The sequence below is a fragment of the Brachionichthys hirsutus genome, chromosome 14 (assembly GCF_040956055.1).
Source record: "Brachionichthys hirsutus isolate HB-005 chromosome 14, CSIRO-AGI_Bhir_v1, whole genome shotgun sequence".
In the NCBI taxonomy this organism is placed as follows: domain Eukaryota; kingdom Metazoa; phylum Chordata; class Actinopteri; order Lophiiformes; family Brachionichthyidae; genus Brachionichthys; species Brachionichthys hirsutus.
In genome coordinates, this window is record NC_090910.1 from 1805152 (window position 1) to 1829673 (window position 24522).

Below are 24522 nucleotides of genomic sequence, written 5' to 3' on the forward strand. Positions count from 1 at the left end.
CTATCTACTTTCCTTTTTATGTCAATACGCTTTGATGAATATTTATTAAGATTTCTACTGAATGTTTAGTGTTGTTTTCTGTTAGTTTCATTTGTTGTTTGTTTTGTGTATTTTCTTGACAGCCAGGTTTTGGCTGGTTGGCGGGCCGCTCACACGCCATCATGGCGTATGGTGGCCTCACCTTACTGTCAAGGAGGCATGGCATCAAGATAGGTGCCACTAACTCACCTCCCTGCCTCTCCCGTAAACCGTACATTCCCACTCCGCTACTTAGTTTGCATCGGCGGTGTAAAATCATTTTATTTTTCTAATGTTACTTTGCATCAATTGAGTTATTGAATATTGGTTTTATTTTTATTTGTATTGTTAATTGTGGATGATTTATGTACGAAGGACTTTCAACGGAAACAAGACCGCAAGGGCTTTTTTGAAATGCTCCTCTTAGACAGGATGTTTGACTTTATTTGTACTGTAATACATGCTACTGTGTGACTGTACTTGTACTCTAACATTCTATCTAATAAATATATTCATTCATTCATTCACTGAAAAATCTAAGATTGCACTTATCATGAGTTTATTATCTGGCCGGGCACCAGCATGGCTATTAGCGATTTTGAGCACCTATTTCTGAAATGCGGAAGATTTTTGAACACCCTGTCAAGTGAAAGAAGGCGGGCAGTCTGCTCTTTTCCCTCAGTCAGGGCACGGCTTCTGTAGCCGAGTACGCTATTGACTTCTGCATTTTAGCGACTGAGAGTGGCTGAAATAAAAGCTAATTACAGGGCATGGTTTTAAGGGGCTTAGCCGACTACTTCCGTAATGAATTGGCTGCGCGAGTTTAGTCCGAGTCTCTCGAGAAGCTAATCTCTTTAGCTATCCGTTTGGATAATCATCTGCATCATTGACAGCGCGTCAATACTATGAGCAATGACGACCTCGCACCGCACCATCCGGAGTGTCACCTCTGTTCGTGAGCCTCCGTCGAGCCTGAGTTTTCTCATCCAACACGCCACGGAGCTGGGAAGATCTCGACTCCCCGGATCTGAGCGAGAACGCTTGCAAACGGAGAAGCAGGATGTATCTGTACTGTGAGGAACCCGACCACTTCCTCGCTACCTGCCCCCTATGTCCGGGGGAAAAGAACTGCCAGCTGCCGATGGGAGCTACATGGAGTCACACTACGTATGTTACCAAACCCCAGGGCCGTATACAAGTACAAGGTATGCCGAGATTTGGGCCATGTCTGACTGGCCACTACCCACGACCAGGAAACAACTGCAGAGGTTTCTGGGTTTTGCCAACTTCTATAGACAATTTATTCAGAATTACCGTCAGGCGGCCATCGCTTTAACTAGACTCACGTTGTTCAAAATTCCTTTTGTGTGGTCGTCTGCAGCTAAGACAGCTTTCCAACATCTTAAGACTCTGTTCACCTCTGCTCTTGTGCGCTCTCATCCCAACCCCTCCTTACAGTTCGTGGTAGAAGTGGATGCATATGACACAGGTGCTGGGCGGTCCTGTCAGAGCACTTACCCCAGGATCAAAAAAATGTACCCCTGGGCTTATTTTTGCCCGCAGCTGAGATGAACAATGATGTGGGGAACCAGGAGTTGCTGGCTGATGTCCTGGCCCTCCCGGGGTGGTGTCACTGGCTGGAGGGCTCCACACACTCTTTTTTGGTCTGGACTAACAACCAGAACCTCTCTTAACTCACACCAGGCTCGGTCGGCTTTATTTCTGGGCTGGATCGACTTCCCCTTGACATACTGGCTGGGCTCCAGGAACCGGAAGCCAGATGCTCTGTCCCGTCAGTTCTCACCCCCAACCGAAGACACCATGGAAGAAACCATTTTCCCTTGCGTGGTCGGGACTGCCAGATGGGAAGGAGATCAAACTGTTCCAGCTCTTTGATCAGCTTGGCCACAGGTATGTCCCCATTTATGGTTTCTCTAGGTTGTCAACCTACCCTTTTCCTGGCTCAGGAGGGAGAAGCTGTGCCCTTACACAAGAAACACTGCCGCCCGCAATCAATGTCTAGCGGACCGATGCCGCACTCTTGCTCCTCACTATACACCTGGTCAGAAGGTTTAGCTCTCCTCCCGTTACAGTCCGTGAGCTGGAAGTTGGTGCCCAGGTACCATTGGTCCATACGAGATTGGAGAGATCATTAACCCCATCGCGGTGTGGCTTAAACTGTCACCTGCTCTACACATACACCCTGTTTCTCATGTCCCCGATGCTTCAGTTCAGCAAGCGGATCGGACGCTACACTGGCACGACAGAACGGGAGACTCGGGTAAGAGCAGAGGAGGGGGACTGTGTTTACGTTCACAATGGGTGGTGTTGTAACAGCAGGATTGTTGAGACCCACTGTTGCCCTGATATAGAGGTTCTGGCAGTCTTGTGCAGGCCTTTTTATCTACCAAGGGAGCTAACAGTGGTCGTCATGATGGCTGTTTACATCCCACCCGATGCTAACGTTAGCATAGCCCTCAGCCTGCTGCGTGCAAGTGTGAACAGGCACCAGCCCCCGACGGAGCCCTAATTGTTGCCGGTGACTTCAATCAAGCGTGTTTAAAGACTATTCCAGTACGTGAATTGTCCCACCAGAGGGGACAAAATCCTGGATCATGTTTATTGCAACATTAAGCACGCATACAGGGCCACCCCCCACCCCGACCTAGCTGGATCAGACCATCTCTGGTCCATCTCTATCCTATCTTTGCAGCATCACTACCAGCATCATTGGTTAAAGTTAGTGACTTCCTGCTTGTCGCTGGGTAAAATACTGCTTCAGATCTGTCTAACAAGCCCCTGATTGTCTCTGTGTGCAATGTTACACATGTTACTAACCCCGTGCATAAAGTGTGGAACGTCTCAGCCCCCCCCCCCCTTCACTCCTCTTGCGCTTATATTTTTGTGCAGCTCCACTGCAGTTAAAGCGTCTCCAACTCGCTTTCGGTGAAGTTTCTCTTATTTCCGGGTTTACTCATCCTTTTGTTTTCATTTGCTAATAACCCAGACAAGGGACCACAAACCAAGGATGCAGGGATTTTATTTAAATCCTCAAATATCAAACTTGTGTTCATTTCTTCACTTCAGTGTAAATTCAGTGGCTTGATTGGATGTGATCATCTGGGTTTCCAACAAAGGAACCACTACAATGATTCATCAAAATTAGTTCAGATTGCATATGCCCAGGGGAACACAACACGAGTCAGGAGGGCTAATGGTAGTTGTGAATAATTTCCATGTAGGGCGGAATGCATTTTCAAAAGAGTGAAACAAAAGGAGAAAGGGAGAGAGGAAGAGGAGCAGACAGGATGAGAGATATCCATTTTGAATAAAAATTCAATTATCTTCTAGCTATTAAATACAAATTAAGCAAAGCACAATGCCTCTCATTCAAGTGTGATGAGATGTATTCATGTCAGAACACACGTTAAATTGGGTCATCTGTTGGTCTTCTGTTTTGTTTGTTTATGTAGGAGGAAAACAACATAGGGATACACAAGATAAATGTTTCAAAGAAAAAAACAGAATAATGTATTTTTGGAACTGTTTTTAATCACAGGCTGTATTAATAAACTTCCATAAAAACTGACATTCTAGCAGCAGGGGCGGGTCCACTGGTTTTAAAATAAGTGATGTCATGTGTGCTGGTTTATTACCAAGGAACTACTTTCAAATGAAGTTTTTTCAACAGCTTCTAGTTTGAATTATTCTTCAATATAGCAGGATTTTCATTGTGTTGTATATAATTTAGCTAATGAATAGATAACTACATCAAAGAGAGCATGCTTAGGCGTAGTTATATTTACATCCGCCAAGGTGGCTATATTTTCTGTCTGCTCGCAAGATAAATCAAAAAGTTACAGATGTGTCTTTATGAAATCAGGAAATGTTGGGAATGTTACCAGGAACAGATGATTACATTTTGTTGATGATCCAGAAGAAATCCTGGATTCTGGATCACTTAGAATTTTTCTGGAGCATTGCAGTCAATGGAGCTTCAAAATGTGTTCCTCAATATCTCGGTTGATTATTGACCAGGGTCCTCTATCTCAGTGGTCCGCGGCCCAGTACCTGTCCATGAGGCATTTGTTACCGGGCCGCACAGAAAGAATAACTATTGTATACAATTTCCGTTGTATTGATTATTAGCATCTAAAAGGTGTTTTATTTTGAAAAACCACCGGATTTACTCCAACATAACATTCGCCTGTGAATGTTCATGCTTTACGTGATACGTTACTAAAAACATTGGCACATTGAGACCAAGAACCCTGGATTAAGAGACAAAAATGTGGAATTTATGAAACAAAAGAACGCGAACATGAAGGACAGAAGCGATTATTGAGACCACAATTTATGGTGAGTAGATATTGGTGTAATACTTGTTTAATAGTTATTGCAAGTGTATAACATAAAGTTTACTGGTAAGATTATATTCTTCTTTTATTATTTAATTACCCCCCCGGTCCGTTAAAAACTGCCCGGAATGAAACCGGTCTGTGGCAGGAAAAAGGTTGGGGACCGCTCACCACCGAATTTCACCTGCCAATCTGATCCAATCTTGTAGGTAGTGCTGGGGACTTGATGCGCACAACCAGTGGCGTCGTTAGGCCTATTTTAGGGGGGCTGAAGCCCCCCTAAATAATTCTTAAGCCCCCCTAAATAATTTTGGGTTGTTTTATAAAAAAAACATATTTTTTTCGTGTGAAAGGTCCTTTAGTGCACTGCGTTGGTTGCACTGCGTCGGTTGCACTGCGTCGGTTGCATTCCTGGCTGCATCAAACGAGCCAGAAAAGACTTCACAGTCTTGCAGTCATTGAAAAAGACGAGCTTCAGAATCACAACGGAGTGATCGACTCTTAGAAACATCCACTTCCATCCACCAAGTAACTTGTAATTTTAGCCATTTTGTTTCTTGTTAATGCTGTAAACATCTTGTTACTGTTTAAACCTGTTTGTTGTTGTACTGTATTGAAAAACAGACAGAAATAATAATAATGTATAATTTCTCAGTCATTGTTAGCCGTTTGAGGTTTTGTGCTTGTACGCTACATTTGCTCACATCCTGTGCATCTCCTGGGGGCTAAGCCCCCCCTGTCCTTAAAACCTAGTGACACCCCTGCGCACAACGCTTGACTCCATCGCCCCCTTAAGAATTTAAATAACTCAAACCAAAAAGGAAAGATCCATGGTTCAATACTGAAATTAGATCGTTAAAGCAAACAGCCCGAAGACTGGAGAGAATATGGCGCTCAACTAAATTGGAGGAGTCTTGTTTAATCTGGAAAAACAGCAGGACGACGCTCCGCAAGGCAAGAGCAGCATAGTACTCATCTCTAATAGAAGAGAACAAATCTAATCCCAGGTTTCTCTTTGACACCGTAGCTAGGCTAACACAAAGCTAGAGCAGCATATTACTCATCTGTAATAGAGAACAAATCTAATCCAAGGTTTCTCTTTGACACAGTAGCTAGGCCAGAGGTGGGCAAACTTTTTGATTCACGGGCCACAATAGCTTCTAAAATTTGACAGAGGGGCCGGACCAAGAACAGATGGAGTGTTTGTGTGAACTAATATAAATGACACATGAAAGCTATTGCATTAAAGGATTTGGCCCTTTACAGGTAGCATTACAGGGAAAAGGTCAAATGAATGAGGTTTAATCATAATACAATTTTATTTAATGATATAATTTGGACAAGTTTGGCGGGCGGGATTAAAAAGACCAACGGGCCGCATATGGCCCCCGGGCCTGGGTTTGCCCATGCCTGAGCTAGGCTAACACAAAGTCCCAGCTCTGTTGACCCTTCTGTTCCGACAGGTCTCACTGAAGAAGTTCATGAAATCTTCACTACTATCAAAATCAAATCTATTAGGGGCGACATTCATCAGCGTCTGCCTTCGTGTGGCATTGACCCCTCCCTGAGCAATGGAAGTAGCAATACGGCTGTTACTCTGGATAGTTACTTGGATAGCTTCACCCCCATTAACTTGCAGCAACTAAGTGTGGCTGTTGCCTCATCTAAATCGTGCACTTGTCTCTTAGACCCGGTCCCAACTAAGCTACTTAAAGAAGTCTTCCCCTCAATTAGAATTGCTCTGCTAAATACAATTAATCTATCCTTACTCACAGGCTATATACCCAAGTCTTTTAAAACAGCAGTCATTAAACCATTCTCAATAAAACAACAATGGATCCTGATGAAATGGAAGGTTTGAAATTTGCCCAATTTCAAACCTTCCATTTCTGTCTAAGACTTTAGAGAAAGCGGTTGCCATTCAGGTGTGTGAATTCTTACAAGACAATAAGTTATTTGAGGTTTTTCAGTCGGGTTTCAGAGCTCATCATAGCACAGAGACAGCATTAGTTAAAGTCACCAATGACCTTTAATAGCGTCTGATAATGGACTTGTCTCCGTGCTTATTTTATTAGATCTCAGTGCAGCCTTTGACACAATAGATCATCAGATTCTGTTACAGAGGCTGGACCAATCTGTTGGTGTTAGAGGAATGCATTGAACTGGTTTAGATCATATTTATCTGATAGATTTCAGTTTGTACGTGTTCATGATCAATATATGTACACAGAAGTTATATATGGAGTTCCACAGGGTTCAGTGCTTGGACCTATTTTATTCACACTGTATATGCTTCCCTTTGGTAACATTATTAAGAAACATAGCATAAATTTCCACTGCTATGCATGCAGATGACACACAATTATACCTGTCAGTTCAGCCAGACAAAGTCGATCAGTTGGTGAGACTTCAGACGTGCCTTAAAGACATTAACTCCTGGATGACAAAGAACTTCCTGTTATTAAATCTAAATAAAACTGAGGTTCTGTTTCTTGGGCCAAAACATGGATAGTCCCTTTCTCTCCTCTGGACATGCCAAAACCATGAAAGTCTGGTCTCTCTGAACTTATCTCCAAAACGTCTAACCTTCACTGTCCCTCATTATTATTTATTGCCTCATTTCATTGTCTTTTCCTTAGAGCCACTGTCTCTGAGCCATTAATCATGGCTGGCCTCTCCACTGTCTTGAAAATCTTTCCCTTTATCCTCGCTGACACTCTCCTTTCAATGAGCACACCTGCTACCTTCCTCCACCCATTCAAGCCCACCTGGACAGATGGAACTCTTGTTTTTTTGATGATGTAGAGTTTGATGCCATCCAGGCTGCAGCCATCGACCCTCGGATAAGAAAGAGGAGAGGTAAATAATAATGAAAAAAGATTATGTCGTTTTAAACTCAGACTCAGGTTTTTTTTTTCCTTGCTTGTTTATGCAGCATATATCTTTTACTTTTTTTGTTTTGTTTATATTACAGATGGGCTAAAATATGCAATGAGGACTTACGAAAAGCAAGATTTTGCCCATCCTGCAAAAGCTAAAGCAACACTACACTGTACAATAAAATGACTGTGCCTTCACAAGGGCCATAAAGGAGTAAATTTGGAAAGATCCAAACATTACCAGGTACAATTGATGATTTATGTATCATCATCAATAAAATGGGAGTCATAATTATTTAATGATCATCATGGTGCCACATTTTCTTTTCTAAGGACACTTATTTCCAGAGATTCCTGGAGGAGGCCAACATCTTAATCCCGATATTTATAACCAAAGTGGACAAGTTCGAAGCCTGGGACAGGATCAGGAAAGCAGTGCAGCAAACAGAGGCAGCAGCAGATGAGGATTTTAATTTGACAATGTCTTTGTGAGAATTCCACCTTTGCCATTGTGAGAGTTCATCTATGGCTCTATAGTTTGTTTGTTTGTTTATTGGGCACTTTCTTTTCAAGCGCCTGGAGAGACACAGAGGTAAAGGTTCTAGGAATAAGATGACTATTGAAGTTTAGTTAATTGTAATGATCATAAAGATCTCATTGATTGGGATTATTGAGTCATTTCTTGCTTATTTTTTTATTATGTCTATTTAATTTCAGGGGCCACCAGTGAAGCAGAAAAAGGCGGCTTTGGAGGACAATGAGCTGCTTTCATTCCAACAATGGCAGCCTCTTCTTTCCTTGCCCCAGGGAGTGCTGTACAGAAGCATCCCATGCAGTGCGACACTGCCCCTGATGTAAGGCCTGGCTGTTCAGGCGTCCTCCACCCCGTCCGAGAGGGTCTTCACCACAGCTGGAGACACTTTATGTCCAGAAAGATCACGCACACATCCTGAAAAAGCAGGTCTTTCTTTTTCCCCCGCAAAATAATTGTTAATTCTTTATCATTGATGGTTACACATTGTGCAGTTCTGAGTTTAAATAAAATATAAAACTATATAAAAAGTTAATATTAATCAATATGTTTGTTTTGCTTTTTCCAAACTAGAATCAATAAGAGAATCGATAAAGTAATTGGACTCTTATAAATCTTGTAAATTCTCATCCCTACTCATAATTCTCTCATTAGCGCTATAGCCTCACAGCAAGAGGGTACCGGGTTCACATTCTTCCTGCACTGGAAAAAGTAAAACACTGCTGTCATTGTTAATTATTTTTACTCTTAAACTATATTTTCTAGTTTATGTTTATGATGGAATATATATATTTTTATTTTGTTTCAATGGAAATTTTCAATTTTACATCAAACCAAAATTCTTTATTTGATCAATGTGAACATATTAGGTTTCGACTCGTTTTGCGCATGCGCATTCCGGAAAACGAAACCTAAGGATCCAGTGGAAACATACGGCACCCCACGATGCGTGCAAATGAAACTCCTGAGCCACGTAGGTTTCTGTGTTGTGGAAGAGAGGGAGACATCGTGCATGTGAGTGAGGATGGAGACATTTGTCCTGTATATCTGTATCAGTCCTTTCTATTTGCTGTAAAGCCATTGCCCCAGCCATTCTCTCTGTGGCTGTTGCCTTAGAAAAAGGAAAATAATCAAACTGATAAATGATATATATTGTATGTTAATGTTTAAGAAATACAGCTGTTGTCTGAAAGCATAAATTCCGCTAAAGTTAACCTAACTTTGCTTTTTTCTTGCAGTTTAACATCTAGAAAGCTTCCAGACTTGTTCACTGTGGTAAGTTTGTTTACAGTATCATTAGTACATTTTTGATTCATTAGCCATTTCGTTGGCCAAAAAAATATATATATATTATTCATGTGTGTGGAAATGTAAAGATTGTGGGAAGAAGATCTGAACATCTGAAACACTATAAACTTCATCATCTGCATTATGGGCGTGGTCATCCTTACCCCTGTGTTTATTAGAATTGCCCCTCCACATGCAAGACTTGGAGGGGCACCGAAGCGAATATCATCCTTCTCAACAACCATCACAGAAAGATAGCTTTTCACAATTCAAGTGCCGCATTTGTGAAAGCAATGAACCTTTTACTGAGACCGACTATTTTCAACACATTGGAAAACATTTGAATTTCCCATCCCACTTTTCTCTTTTGACACTGAATGCCAACTACAGAGAGGAAATGCAGAGTATGAGAGAAACCAATCCAGACTGACACACAACTCGAGAATGCTATCAGACAAGCTGGAGAAACTGGCTGACAAGGTCTACGAATACAAAGTCTGAGAGAATGACAGTTATGGAAACAGACTTAAGGTGAAAATGGCCAATTACTGGACTCTACTATAATTGTTATAAAAAATCTTGAAAAGCATGTAAGTAGTATAAACAAGTTGAGTACAAGCCCTCATGTCCTGATAGTGCTTAACATTTAGATAATGGAATGTTTTGTGTAGCTCTAAGCAAATTTGAAAAGTATATTTGAAACAGTGTCAGTGCTTCAGTTATGATTGGCTGTAAAAAAGTTTTTAAAACGTAATCTTAAATGCTGTTTTTGTTTTATAGATCAATGCTGAGTTCATGAGAATAACAACAGTCCACTTGGAGACTAAGTTATTGGCACAGTTAGTCAAGCACTCCGCCAAACTGTTGGAGGTCATCAGGAGGAAGGGGCGGAGCCATAAGACAGAAGACATCCAGGATCCTGCAGCTTTTAGATGAGGGCTTTGATCAGTGGGATTCATGCTGAATATGTATTTCCCTTATGTGTTTGCGATGATATTTAATAATAATTGTTCTGAATCAGACTTTAGACATCGACACTCGAAGAGAGTGTATCCTCACATCTCTGATGATCTACCTGGGGGAACGTGTTGAGCACCTGGTCAAAGAATATCAGGTAAGGGCATCTCACTCACATATAGGGAAGGGGCTTTAACCCGGATTGCAAAAAGTAATTTTATTCAATTAGTAGTTTTATACAAAATGGCGACTACAGATAATGCATTAATACACATGAAATTATACATGGTATTTGATTTCACAAGCTTCAGCTTTATAGTTGTATTCAGTTTATTACCCATATTGCAACAAAAAGGATGATTTGGAATGGAATCTGTATGAAACTAGCATAAACTGGCTGCGACTGTAGAGATGATACCTGTTGTTTGAATTAATCGTATAATTAAATTGCCTTGAGATGAAAGGCCATTAAAAAAAAGTTGCACACATTTATAGTCCTGTAAATGTTGTTGAAATAAAAAATCTCGGTCCAACATTTTTTCTATAGTGCCCAAGAGAAAAAATACTTTGGACCACTTGTCTAATCATTATAAATCAGTGACAAGCGTGTCCCTTTGAAGTAAAGTGCTGATATGAAGGTGACCACTTTAGCCATGGATACATTACAATCTTTATATATATTATTCACAGGATGTTCCAGAAAATGAGACCAAAGAACTGCAGCAGACAGCCATGGCAATCTGGACCACAGGCAGGGGGGATCCTCTCCACCCATCCAAAGACATCAAGATCATCATTGAAGGAACAGAGGTTCTCAATGGTTTGCCTTCAGTTGCAGCAGCTTTTAGCATTTTCTTTGGGCTCCTACACACACTCAATCTGACGTATCCAAAGACATTGGAATACACCTTTGAGTTTGTGCAGAAATTCTTGATGGATCTTGATCGGAAAAAGATGAGCCTGAAAGTTAACGAACTCTGCAACCAGCTGTACAGCTAAGAGTATTGGCAGAGTTGAGTAGCAGACTCACTGCATTTGGTTCTTTCTATTGGAGGTTTAATTTTGTGTTGATCTAATTACACAGTTTACACTTCAGACAGTTCACTCTGAGAGGCTGGTACTGGAGGTTCCAGTCACATGACTGCATGTTCATTCCAATTGTAAATGAATTAACAGCCTCAGGTTGAAGTCTGCTAAGTGTTATTAAAGAATGTTGTGTGAAAAATGTGCTGCGCTGATGCTAAATATTTTTAAAGTCTTAAGAAAAAGCTGATTTCCAGAGGTTGCACTGAAGGAGGACTGAATTTACAGTGTAGTATTTACAGATATGTCTGCAGAGGTTCAAAACTTCAATGTACCAGCTCTCTGACTACAGTGCAGCAAGCTTTGCAGCTCATAGTACACAGAAATAAGTTGTACCGAAACTCTTGAGTCCCTCATTGGAGGTTGATTGTACTTAACTACTCGTTCTATATGTCCCAAATTGAGCAATGTGTGTTTACATGTTTCAAACAATTGAACAATAAATACATGATGCAAAAAAATATATATTTATTTAATTCTTTCAAAGTATATTTAATGCATATTTTGTATTTTGAAAAGTATGTATTTATTAATTTAGGGCAATTTAATATAATTAGTTTGCTTTAACCTTGATTTATATTTAAATATAACTAATCATTTTAGGTTAAGCTGAAAGGAATATTTACATTAAAACTCAAAATAATTAGTTTGCCTCACTGTCAGAAAACAGTTTGCACTGATTCAATTTTTTTTAGATTAAATGGAACACGTTTACTTGCATTGAGTCAATGTAAAAATATTAGATGTGAATGATTACCTCTATTTCTTTAGGTTTAACCAATGATAATTCAGATCATTCAGACACTCCGAAAAGGGGTTCAGATATCTTGGCGTAATTCTTACCCCTAAAATCAAACAGCCGTTTTCATCAAATTATGATAAATTATTGAGAGACATAAAAAATGATCTAAATAGATGGGATATACTTCCAATTTCTTTTTTTGGGAGAATTGCATGTATAAATATGAATATTCTTCCTAGATTATTATTTCTGTTCCAAAACCTTCCTGTCTTCATACCACAATCCTTTTTTAAGTTACTGGATAAATTGATGTTAAAATTTATTTGGCAGAACAAAAGGCCAAGAATACGCCTGAAAGTTTTAATGTCTAGCAAGGAAAACGGGGGCCTAAGATTACCTAATTTTAAACTGTATTATTGGGCAGCCCAAATAAAAGCAATAACATCATGGATTATTTGTGACCCAGAAACACGGTGGGTGTCTATGGAGAAGAATTCATTGTCGGGGATTCCCCTTTCCAGTCTTCCATTTCTGAGCCCGCAATCTCAGAAAAAAACGAATATATCAAACTTAGGGGTTAAACAAACATTACAGATATGGAACAAGACTCAAAAACAGTTGAAGGGGAAGGCTGTCTTATCCCGAGCGATGGCTATAAATAGAAATTGAGTTTCTCCCTTCTTTATCAGATGGCGGATTTGGGAGATGGGCTGAGAGGGGGCTCATCACAGTGAATCAATTGTTTGAAGGAAATGTATTTAAAACTTTAGCCCAACTAAGAAGTAAATTTGATTTGCCATCAAGTGATTTGTACATGTACCTGCAGATAAGAAGTTATATCACAAAACATTCTGACTGGGAAGATATTTTAAGAGAACCAACAAACATAGAGAAACATTTTATAAATCTGGTTGAAAAGGGTGGAGTAATGAAAAAACAAGTGTCATTGATTTACCAACAGCTGCTGATTGATACCATGGACAATACTCAACATATTAAACAACAATGGGAATTAGAGTTAAATGTCACATTAGACGAGGTTTGGCAAAGTATTTGTTCTGGCTGTCACAGGGGGGTGGGTAGTCAGGTTTGGAAAGAATTTGATTGGAAGATGAAAATGAGATTCTTCACAACACCTTTAAAATCTTTCCTCATCAAATGTAGCACGACCAACAAATGCTGGAGAAACTGTGGACTTGTGGGAGACCAAACACACATCTTTTGGGACTGTCCTATTATTCTTAACTTCTGGAAAAATGTTCAATTTACATTGAGAACAGTAATTAAAATCAATCTTTCAATGGACCCTTTGGTTTTCTTGCTGGACATTTTCCCAGACAGTTTCTCCCAGGATCAAAGATTTACACTCCATCTCTTGCTAATGACTGCAAGAAAATTATAACAATCTGCTGGATGAAACCTGAACCACCTACAATAGCACAATGGTTACAAAAAATAAGACAAGTATACTCTATGGAACAATTGACTGCACAATTACGGTTACAAACACCTGTCTTTGAAAGAAAATGGGATTTAATCAAGAACTTTCTCAATGTCACAAATCAGCCTTCACTTTAAGTTATTGCAATGGTAATTCATTTATGTTGTGTAATGCCCGGTCTCAGAACACTGTTTGTAGTAGTTTCTTTTTTTATTATTATTATTATTATTATTATTTGTACTTGTTGTTTCGTTTTGTTTGTTTTTTCTGTGTATAAAGTTCAAAAAACAAAAACAAAAAAACAATGACAACATTTTTCCAGTGTGTGCGGAGTTTGTATGTTCTTCGGTTTCCACCCACCTCCAAAGTCGTCGGTGAAGTGTGTGTTGGGGGGTGGTATGTGACTGGTTGTCTGTCTCTGTGTGGCCCCACCATGCGCTGGCGACGTGTCCGAGGTGTACCCCGCTGGTCACCCATAGAAAGCTGGAATAAGCTCCAGCAACAACCGTGACCGGCAAAGTGGAAAAGCGACTGTGGATGAGTCTTCAAGATAATTTATCAGGAAACATTCCAAAAGGCTTGGAATTGTATTTGTTTTATTTGTTTTTTCCACTGCAGGAAGTTTGAGTGAATGCATATTCCACTATTGCTTATTCATCACAGTCTGAGAATCATCGCAGAGTGGCCGGGTGTTAAGGGACTAAAATTTCATTTCTAAAGAGACACTTGCAGCAAGAATATTTTGGCAACATCAGACAGCATCATTTTTAGAGGCGTCTCTTTGGTGACATGCAATATGTATTTTAAAGTCCTACTTTCCTACTTCTTGTTCCATTACAGACATGTGGCTCACCAGAGAGAAAAATACCTCCTGCAAACTACTTCAATTTTTAACAGGCTAGAAAGGCCCAAATCCAACAGGCTGAACCCGAGAGAGAGAGCGCTGCAGAAGAGTGTCAGTTGGAGAACAAAAATGAACAAAGTAAAAGCATATTTCCACATTAAACATACATGTAAGACCTTATCCTGGAGACATGATGCATTTTAAACACAACTTCACAAGAGAAGGACTGAATTTGTAATCAAAACGGCTTCTTCCCCGGTTTTACTGTGGTTCTCTTTCCTTTGTTCCTCCATAGCAAAACTGTGTGTCTGAGCAGACTTCTGCTGCTCCACTGAATTCAAAGTGCTTCACCTGCCGAGACTGTAAACTATAGAGTACGGAAGGGTTATTTGATCTCAGAGGCCGGCCCATCCGCAGTGCACCCTGACCTAGTCATTATAAGAATAGACCTATGAAATGACATTAAGAGCATAAATTATATGTATTGCATCTGCTATTGAAATAGAGAATTAAATGCTGGTGCAGTTTATTAATTATTGCTTTCAAATTACTGTGTAGAACACTGCCTTAAAAATAATCTTCCTGGATTCGTTAAGAATATTTACCTATATATACCACTCTTTATTTTGTAGAAACGGTACAGTTAAAACCTAACCTCCTTGGTAAAGGAAAATATATATATTTTTTTTATATATTTCAAAATTAGAGTACTTTAATTAATCCCAAAGGAAAATTCCTGCACATGCGCACTAATAGGCAGCAATGCGATAGATGATTAAAATAAAAGTGAATTAGATATTAGAAGCTCATGCTGTCTGCAGTAGGGTAAATCAATTCCTTTTGAAAGGAAGGACTGTTTAAAGTCTTTAGGAAGCAGAGAGCCACAATGATTGGACTTACTACTGGAATGTTAAAATGTACTTTTGTCTGAATTGTTTGCAAATAAAAGTTGCACAATTGTAATAACATGTGGTGGTGGCGAGTATGTGACAACACCACCATGGGAGTTTCACCCAGGGATTAACTAATTTCAAGACGTACAATTTACTCAGACAGAGACATGGTTCCAGGTATAAAGAAAAGCAATTTATTTGCAATCAAGCTTTACAATATAAAAGTCCAAAATATAATTAAAAAAGACCTTATCAGTGGAGACTGCAGGTGGGCTGAATGCTAAACAAAAGCAAAAACCAACCAACAATAAGAAAAACACAACAAACTCAACCACGGAACCACAGCCCAAACACTGGAACTGCCCAAACTCTGGAACCACCCAAACACTGGAACCACCCAAACACTGGCACCGCCCAAACACTGGAACCACCCAAACACTGGAACCGCCCAAACACTGGCATCGCCCAAACACTGGCATCGCCCAAACACTGGCACCACCCAAACACTGGAACCGCCCAAACACTGGAACAACCCAAACACTGGGACCGCCCAAACACTGGAACCACCCAAACACTGGAACAACCCAAACACTGGGACCGCCCAAACACTGGAACCACCCAAACACTGGAACAACCCAAACACTGGGACCGCCCAAACACTGGAACCACCCAAACACTGGAACCACCCAAACACTGGGACCGCCCAAACACTGGAACCACCCAAACACTGGAACAACCCAAACACTGGCACCGCCCAAACACTGGAACCACCCAAACACTGGAACTGCCCAAACACTGGCACCACCACGAGACTCCAGCAACTGAAAAGAAAATACACAAATTAGTGGGGGATTATACAACAGACAAAACAGTCAAACCAGCTAAACAAATTGCAAAACTGACGATGTATGAAACTACCCAAAAGCACATGAACCAAAATAAGTAAAAGTGAATCTAACACAAATGTAAGAAGAGCCAACATCCCAGGCAGAGCAGCAGAGGCTCCATCCAGCTGGCAACGTTGCTCTCACGGTAGTGACCAGACCAGCTGATTGCAGCTTCAACCAGCATAGGCAAACACACCTACACACATGTAGCAATGAGGAGGAGGAGAAAGAGAGCACGGGCAGCCTCCAATCTTCACCTGCAACTAAAATAGGGTTAGCTATGGCCTAGCATACGCAGTATTGCAGAGAGAGAGAGAGAGAGAGAGCGACAGACAACACTCACCACCGCAGAGCAGAATGAGCTGGCACACCATGCACACGCCTGGGTTGACCAATCCTTCACTTCTGTAGCGCAGCATAACATGTTGTAAGTACCATAAAACCGAAATGAAGCAGCGTGCCACTCAACCCGAAAGCGCATCAGACGGGAGCGTGAAGAACGAGACCAGGGAGGGCTACCATTCTTATGGCACAGCCCGCCACAGTGTTTGGCTGAGCAATCATTCACTACAAGCAGCCGTGCTGCACATTGGACATCACACCCACTTCTATGTTGCCATAGAAGATATAGTCCAACATGTTTTAGACTAACAGATGAGGTGAGACTGGAAGCTCCTTGGAATATGATGTTTGCAGATGACATTGTGATCTGCAGTGAGAGCAGGAAGCAGGTAGAGGAGAATCTAGAGAAGTGGAGGTCTGCTCTAGAAAAGAGAGGAATGAAGGTGAGCAGGAGTAAAACAGAGTACATGTGTGTACATGAGAAGGTCCCAGGGGGGACAGTGAAGCTACAAGGAATAGACGTAAAGAAGGGAGAGGACTTCAGGTACCTCGGGTCAACAGTGCGGAGTGATGGAGAGAATGTGGAAAGGAGGTGAAGAATCGTGTGCAGGCAGGCTGGAACGGGGGGAGGAAAGTATCAGGTGTGCTCTGTGATAGGACGAAGGGACAGGTCTACAAGACAGTGGTGAGGACAGCCATGATGGACGGCTTAGAGACAGTGGTGAGGACAGACATGATGGACGGCTTAGTGACAGTGGCTCTGAAGAAAAGACAGGAGGCGGAGCTAGAAGTGGAGATGAAGATGCTGAGGTTCTCCTTGGGAGTGACCAGGATGGATATGATTAGAAATGAGACAATAAGAGGGACGGTGAAGGTTAGATGTTTCAGAGATAAGGTCAGAGAGACCAGACTTTGATGGTTTGGACATGTCCAGAGGAGAGACGGGGACTATATCGGTAGAAGGATGCCGAGAATGGAACTGCCAGGGAACAGGACTAGAGGACGACCCAGGAGAAGAGACATGGACGTAGTGAGGGAGGACATGAGAGTGTCTGGTGTTGGGGAGGACGATGCAAAGGACAGGGTGAAGTGGAGAACTTTGATTTGCTGTGGCGACCCCTCACGGAACAAGAAGAAAGTACAGTAGTAGTAGATTGTCCGACATGTTTAACATTTTATGAGACAGTTGACCTTTTTAACAGTAGATATTTTTGGCTTTGTTTTGACTCTATTCAGAACAGATTTTTCTAAACAGATGTTCTGGCCAGTCACTGCACAGTCAAAAGTCCGTGGAAATCTTGTTTGAGGTCAATAATCAGTGTGTTTTTGAAGAGGAATATATGAATATTAACCTGACACATATTTGGCAATGAGAGCGTATAAACAAAACAATAACAATTAAAAAAATAAAAAAAACAGCTGTGTCCCAATCAGTGCATTTATTTTAACACTAAATATAGACCAACTGGAGCCAGTTCAAAGAACCAAGGTGATTAACTGATGCTGAAAGTGAGGATAATTACATGTGTACAAAACACCTCACTTGCATTGTTCTTTTTTCAGGAAGCTGAACATTGTGACAGGGAAGAAGTGAAAAAGGCGACTGGATCAAGAGTTATATATTTAAAAAAAAAAACTCTATCTCTACCTTGCCCTTTGATGCAGTCACCTGGGAGCTTATTAGTAGCCTCATCAATTACAAATACAGCCCCCCTTGTCACTGATTGGCACTTTATAGCATTCTAAGTTGTTGTTGTTTTTTATGGCCATCAGGCGTCGCACCCTGAACTGTATGCATGTGATGAAAACCCTCTGATTATATCGTGTCAACATTACTGGAAGTGTGTGGATTTGGGAAGGCCACCCACAGACACGTCTGTGGGCTGCAGCACTGGCAGAGAGAAGCTGGCTAATTGACTGTCACTGGAGCATGTAACAGAGCTCAGAGCCTGCTGAGCAGGAAGCTTCCTATTTATAAGAGGCTATATGGTGGCTGCTTTAAAAAAAAAGTTTCCTTTGAACCGCTTTGAGTTAAAGTTATCCTCTTGAATCTCAGGAAACAGTTCCGGATTTCATGTGCATTTGTAATGAAAAATACAGATAAAATGAAGAATGTGTATTAATCAGCTGAAGACGAGCTCATTATTCATGTTACTGCTGCTAATACACATCTGTGTATCAACTCCTGATGCGGCCGGCGAGCCCATGCAGATATGGGCGAAACATACAAACTCATCACAGACGTCATGTCTCTGTTTTCGTCATAGTCCTTTTGTTTTCCTGTATTCACTTCCTGTTTTATTGTGTACTTTTTACCTTGTTCCTTGAGCCAGCTTTACCCTTCCTCCCTATGTGGTTCTCGGCTCCGCGATTGTCTGCAAGCCTAATGTGCTACACCTGTGCTTCAATCATCCTCCCTTTGTGTATTGAATGCATAAATATCTGTCAGGGAGAGAAGGGGGCAGCTGATGATTAACCACTCTGTGGAGACACTTCTGTTCGGCGTCCGTGCACTTCCTGAGCACTCTGACACCCCCACCTGTACTACCGTTCTGTGCCACGATGTTGAGGCCGATCACCACCCACCTGTTGCAGGGGCATTTTGCACGCCTGGCCTTTTATTATGAAAAGTCACAGAGCTGCAATGGTGCCACCCTGAGCCTGGGCGGCGACTTTAAAAGTAGGCTGTCATCCGGTGATTAGGGATTGGGTGTGGCGCGTGGAGAGGCAGCTGTGGGCCCGGTGGCAAGTGTGGACAATGTTTGGCCCCACCGTAATTCCAGACGACTGGGTATTTTAATGTATTTTTATCTGGAACCTTCTTGGTGGAATAAATGTGTGGAAAAGACGGAGCCCCGTGTTCCTGCGTTTGCTTCAAGACGGCAACTCACCCATAAAACAACATGCGTACCGCGTTAACCCCACGAAGCGCTCCCTCTTCAGACAAGAGGTGGAGTATCTGTTGGATAACGGATTAGCTGTGCCCAGTTCCAGTGCATGGAGCTCCCCCTGTCTGCTTGTCCCAAAACCGGACCAAACATCCAGGTTTTGCACAGACTTCAGTAAAGTGAATAGAGTGACCAAACCCGACTCCTACCCTCTCCCCCGGATGGAGGACTGTTTTGGTCGGGGCGGCTAAGGTTGCCACTAAATTCGACCTGCTAAAGGGTTATTGGCAAGTTCCGTTAACGCCCCGTGCCTCAGAGATATCTGCAACCGTGACCTGCTTCGACAAATAGGTGGGTCAGGGACAGGTGCGTCCTGTCCATGCCAAAGTCCAGGCCAGCCTAGACTATCTCGTCCCCGGAACCAGGCGTGAGCTCCGCCGGTTTCTGGGCATGGCGGGGTATTACCGGGGTTTCTGCCATAGCTTTGCAGATGTGGCTGCCCCTCTCACGGACTTAACCAGTTTGAATAGATTATTTGTTTGGACAAGTGAATGTGATGCTGCACTCAGTTCTTGTAAGGCCATTCTCTGCAGCACCCCTGTCCTGGCCGCCCCGGACTTCACCCGTTCGTTCAAGCTGGAGGTCGACGCCAGCGCCAGTTGGGCCGGTGCTGTGCTGCTACAGGAGGACGGGGAGGGTATCGGTCATCCTGTTTGTTATTTTTCAAGGAAATTCAGTGTTCCCCAGCATAATTACAGCACCATACAGAAGGAGCCCCTCTCCCTACTGCTGTAGTTACAGCATTTCGAAGTGTATCTCGGCTCCAGCTTGCTACCCGTGGTGGTATACACTGACCACAACCCGCGTGTGTTCTTACATCGGATGCAAAACGCAAATCAACGTCTGATGCGGTGGTCACTGTTAATGCAAGATTTCAATCCGGAGATGCGCCATAAGAGGGTAAGTGACAATGTTATGGCCGAGGCGCTGTCTCGGGTGTTTCAGCCCTGACAACATCGGTTATAGATGTTGGTTTTTAGGGAGGGGGGTGTTACGGCCCCCGCCGTTCCTGTGTGGGGGTGGAGCTGTGCTGTGTTTTCTCAGTAGGTGTGAGAGCTCTGTAGTCCATCCCAGCTTCGACCAGGTGACAGACTCCGCCTCCCAATGCTCAGCTGGTCCCTCCTCCCCGGCAGCTGCAATGGATTAGCTGATGAGCTGCTGACGGGCAGCCAGCCTTAAGACCTGCACTCGCCAGTCAATCTTTGCCTTGTGCCTCTGAAGGTGCTGAGCGTGTCGTTGTGCTGAGAGTATCCTGAGTGACGTTGTTGGTGAGTGGGACTGTGTGTAATTTAGTGAATGTGTGATGCCTGAGGTTTGCCTGTGGGACTGTGTGGAGAGTTCGTTTATGTCTGTATGTTACGGTGCGTGGGTAGGGGTGTGGCCGCCATTTCAGTTGAACCATTTTCTCCTGTTTTTGTTAGTGTTAGGTAGGCTTAAGTATCATATTTTTGTTTCCTCCCAGGGCTTAGCGAAACTGGTAGTGAGTGAGTGGCTTTTGTTTGTTGTTTTGGCCTGGGCCCGCCCTGGAGCCACGCTTCCCTTTTGTGTTCTTGTTTTCTTCAGCGGTTTCTATTGTGCTACAAAATAAAACCACTTGGAACGTCACCCAGCCTACTCTCCTTTATGTTACGCCTCGGTTCCCCGAGGCCTGGTCGTAACAGCAGCATCGTCCTTCGTCATTCCCTCCATTTCCACTTTATGCTGACGACATACAACTCTACATTTGCACAAATTCCATAGACTCCAACATCCACTCCAAACTCACCAACTGCTTAACCGACATCAAACCTTGGATGAAACAACAATTTCCTCAAACTGAACAGTGACAAAACAGACAAACCTCATTGGTTAAAAAAATATCACAAAATCCGCCCAACGGTTTGGCCTCAATGTCGACAACACCCCCCTCACTCCTTCCCCACTCATCCGCTACCTTGGCATCCCCCTCGATTCTACGCTCTCATTCGAACAACATGTTGAACAAATAACCCGGACTGCATTCTTTCGTCTCCAGAACATAGCTCGCCTCCGTCCATCGCTCACCTTTTCTGCTGCTGAAGCCCTGATCCATTCGTCACATTTTACCACGTCCAGACAAATGCTTTGAAGAGGACAGTTGTTTATTGTGCTATCAAGTGTTGGAATAATGGCCCACTGAACAAACTTGAATTGAATAGCAAAGTCTCTTAAGTACCACCTAAAGATGCACTATTTAGATATGTGAGTAGGGAACTAAAATACATAATGTAATGAAATATTAAGCATGAATGTAATAACCTCTTAAAAGTATCTGATGTTTATAAATGTATAATGTTTTATTGCTTTTAGATTATCATTGTTAAGTGAATTGTGATTATATGTATTTTGTGTTTTTTGTGTTGTCGTTCTGTGTGGACCTCAGGAAGACGAGCTCATCACTTTGGTGGCAGCTAATGGGGATCCTTTGAAACAATAAACAATCACATCCAGAATCAACTACTGCAATAGCATTCTCTATGGAATACCATCAAAAACCCTACATAAACAGGGCCGGCACTTTATGCCGGCCCTGTTGCTGCTGTTGCTATTTTGCACTACTGCCTGTGATTCTCACTCTCTCTGTGTGTGTATATATTGTTTCTTAAGAGAGAGAATTTAGTTTGTTATGATGTGTGCCTTAAGCCGTGGGCCTTCTCACGATTTTATTATGCTCGCATAATGACAATAAAGTATCTTGAATCTTGAATCTACATCCAAAACGCCGCTGCTCGCCTCTTCACCCACACCCGCATCACCCGGTCCTTAAAAACCTTCATTGGCTCCCGGTCCCCCAACGAATACAGTTCAAAGTCCTCCATCACTTTCAAAGCTCTCCACAATCTGCCCCCCCTACCTCACAGATCTGCTCCACCATCACACCCCATCTTGTTCCCTCCGCGCCGCCGACGCCAACCTCCTGTCCCTCCCCTGTAGGACCAAGCTCCGAACCTGGGGAGACAGAGCCTTCCCCATCGCTGCCCCCACACTCTGGAACACATTACCAAAACCACTACGAGCCTGCTCTGACCTTATCACCTTCAAGAAAGAACTAAAAACCCACCTGTTCAACATTGCTTTTAATGTCTAATTTTACTTTTTAAATTGTATCTAAATTATTTTCATGTTCATATTTTATTGTTTCTATTGCTTTGCTGTTTTTAACTTATGTACCTCTTGTAAAGCATCTTTGAGTATTTAGAAAAGCGCTATATAAATGAAATGTATTATTAATCGCTCTGGGATTAATAAAGCAGCAATAGTGCTGCACTCAACAAGGCACAGCAATACGGAAGTGACAACATGCACAAAGTGCATTAATAGAAATAGTAAATTATAATATTAAGAAATATATTTTAAAAAGGCAATAGATATAAGGGTACAATGATGGGTAGGGGGGGGCTCAGTCATTGTCAGAGTGGTCCTTTGTTGTATGAGGTGCTGATGGAGGGGGTGGGGGTGTTGTCCAGGATGTTTCCCACTCTCAGTCTGCTGCCCCATCACACCACAGCAAGCAGGATGCTTGATGCAGGATGTTTTATGCATGAACATCCACACATTATATGTTTGCACATATTACGACAATGTGCCCATGCTGAAGGGAAGCCGTTCGATTGTATCCTCTTGGCTGACAGTTGTGCTCTATGAGGCAGATTGGTGGAGGCAGACTGAAGCCCCAGCCTACCTTGATCAACGTGACAACCATGAGAAAACATTTGGCTCTAAAGGAAAAAAAAAAGTCAGACAAAAGTGCACCTGCCCAGGCGGAAATGTACAGTGGCTGTCTCTACACTTTAATACAGCTTGTTCCTATTACCAGCACTCAGGAAATCTTTTGCTGTGCTTGCTGTGTGGTTTCTGTCACAGAAAGGTAAGTGAGTGTGTGTATGCATGTGTGTGCCTCATGCCTCACACTCCTTCCACTTAAGCTTCTTAGGGACTTCTTAATGACATTCCCACATTAAGCTTTCCTGTGACCCGTCAATCATGAAACCTAAAACAAAAGTACTGCACACTTGTCATTTAACAGCAGGGCTCTTCAAGCAATGCTTTTCCGCTTCCAGACACACATTTAGATAAATTCCTCTTTCAATTGAGCAGATGCATCCTGCGGATACCACTTATCTATCATTCCTAAATGGCTATCCCAATTTCACATGAGGCATTTGGCATCATTTTGCTAAACAGCCACTTCTTCTCTCCCTCTTTCACCCCCTGTGGACCAGCAAACACTGTGACAAATGTTTTAATGGCTGCATTTGTTCACTTCTCCTTTCAACAATGTCATACATTACAGATGCCTCCCGTTTAATTTACTGCTGCGGAATTTTTGCTCTTTTACAGAAAATGGCAACAGAACGCAATGTCATACAGAGGAACATAAGAGAAGGTGCTTGATTTGGTTCTCGCTTTACGTCTTTGGCACATTCATTGGCTGTGTTTACATGGACAACATCTCTTTAATCTGATCAGAGTTCAGAGTAAAATTGTGATCGGATGTACTGTGTTCATGGACCCTAAAAATATTGATCCGATCAGGACTTGCGTGTTCATTCATCACACTTTCGAACTGAATAAAATATTTTCATGTGCAATTTATACCAAATATACCGGAAATAGTAGAAGAAGAAGCCATAGCGACTTCCGTTGTAAACAAAACATGGCTCCGCCCTTTTCTACTTGAAACGTCAGCGTTATTTCACGTGGTTTCCCCGTTTGCGCTGTTAGTTTCCTCCTTTAATGTCTCCGGTAACGTGTTTGTCTCAGATATTGGCCAGTTCTGTCTTTCGCTCGCTCTGCTTCAACTAGCTTCCGGGAATAGCAGAAGCACGTTTAGCTGACGTCACAGACATGCGCAGTAAGGACGGCTTGGACTGAAACATCGGAATAAATGTTTTCATGCGCCCTGATCGGATCATCAATCGGTATAAACCACCCCTCTCAATCGGGAAAGAATCTTGATCGGATTGAGCTTGATTGGGTCAGACTAATCCGATTTGGGTGTGTACATGAAGCATTTTTATTCCGATTAGGCTTTTAATGCGATAAAATGTGTCCATGTAAACGGAAATGCTAAGAAAACTCTAGCCAAAAAGAATTTCCTGCTACAGAGTGCTCGGAACTCTGGTTATGGTTGGCAAGCAGTACAAGCACCAAAAAGACCAAGCCGATAAAATGTTAAAACATAATTTATTACAATATAAAAAATAATATAGTCTGTGCTCATTGGTTAAAAGGAGCGGTCAAGCAGCCTGCCACAGGTACGAGTGTTTCTGGGATTAAAACCAGGAAGTAA

General features: G+C 42.3%; 1 pseudogene; it reads left to right on the forward strand.

Moving 5' to 3' along the window:
* Positions 1–1078: 1078 nt before the first annotated feature.
* LOC137904033 (uncharacterized) lies at positions 1079–22317 on the forward strand (annotated as a pseudogene).
* Positions 22318–24522: the final 2205 nt, after the last annotated feature.